Source organism: Elephas maximus, chromosome X, assembly GCF_024166365.1.
Source record: "Elephas maximus indicus isolate mEleMax1 chromosome X, mEleMax1 primary haplotype, whole genome shotgun sequence".
In the NCBI taxonomy this organism is placed as follows: domain Eukaryota; kingdom Metazoa; phylum Chordata; class Mammalia; order Proboscidea; family Elephantidae; genus Elephas; species Elephas maximus.
This window is the reverse complement of record NC_064846.1, coordinates 163,905,127-163,906,182: the sequence shown is the minus strand read 5'-3', so window position 1 is coordinate 163,906,182 and position 1,056 is coordinate 163,905,127.

The following is a 1,056-nucleotide window of genomic DNA, read 5'->3' as shown; positions in this document are numbered from 1 at the left end:
ATGTGAAAGTTTACAAATCAAGTCAGTCTCTCACACAAAAACCCATATACACCTTGCTACATGCTCCCAATCACTCTCCCCCTAATGAGACAGCCTACTCTCTCCCTCCACTCTCTCTTTTCATGTCCTTTTCACCAGCTTCTAACCCCCTCCACCCTCTCATCTCCCCTCCAGGCAGGAGATGCCAACATAGTCTCAAGTGTCCACCTGATCCAAGAAGCTCACTCCTCACCAGCATCCCTCTCCAACCCATTGTCCAGTCCAATCCATGTGTAAAGAGTTGGCTTTGGGAATGGTTCCTGTCCTGGGGCAACAGAAGGTCTGGGGGCCATGACCACCGGGGTCCTTCCAGTCTCAGTCAGGCCATTGAGTCTGGTCTCAACTCATTTACTTTTAGTCTTTCTCAGTTAATAATGAAAACATCTGTGGCTATGAGTTTTCCTCTGAGTACTGCTGTGGCCACATGACATAAGAAGGGTAGATGTCCACTGAATTCATTAGTCTTATTTTCCAGTCTATAATTATAGTTTTAATATTTCCTGTGACCCAATAATTATATACAAAAGGGTTCTTCTAAACTTATAAATCCTTTCAGAACTTAACTATAAATATATGTATACATCAATTTTAAATATTATTCTTATAACTCAATTATATTAATTTTAAGCTGAGAATTTACCAAAGAAAATCTATACTATTTACTTGCTACTCTCCAAAGATATATTATTAATAGCTTCAAATACACAGCTAACAATATTCTTCTTAAAAGATTTGTAAAGGAATATGGCTCTATGGCACCGAACAACAAAGCAACTGCATTATTAGAATACATTTTATTTTTTAGAATAAAAGCATTACCTGTGATTGTCCCATATTGTTTTAAAGCGGATCTATAATAATATTAAAGGACTATGAATTGGAACCTTTTTAAGATAATAATATTTTTATATCAGGATAAAACAAATTTCTACCAATGTGCTGATCTGTTCATATGTTTACATTAGACAAAAACAAAAGAAACAGCAGACAAAAATTGAATGATTCAAAATATCAACT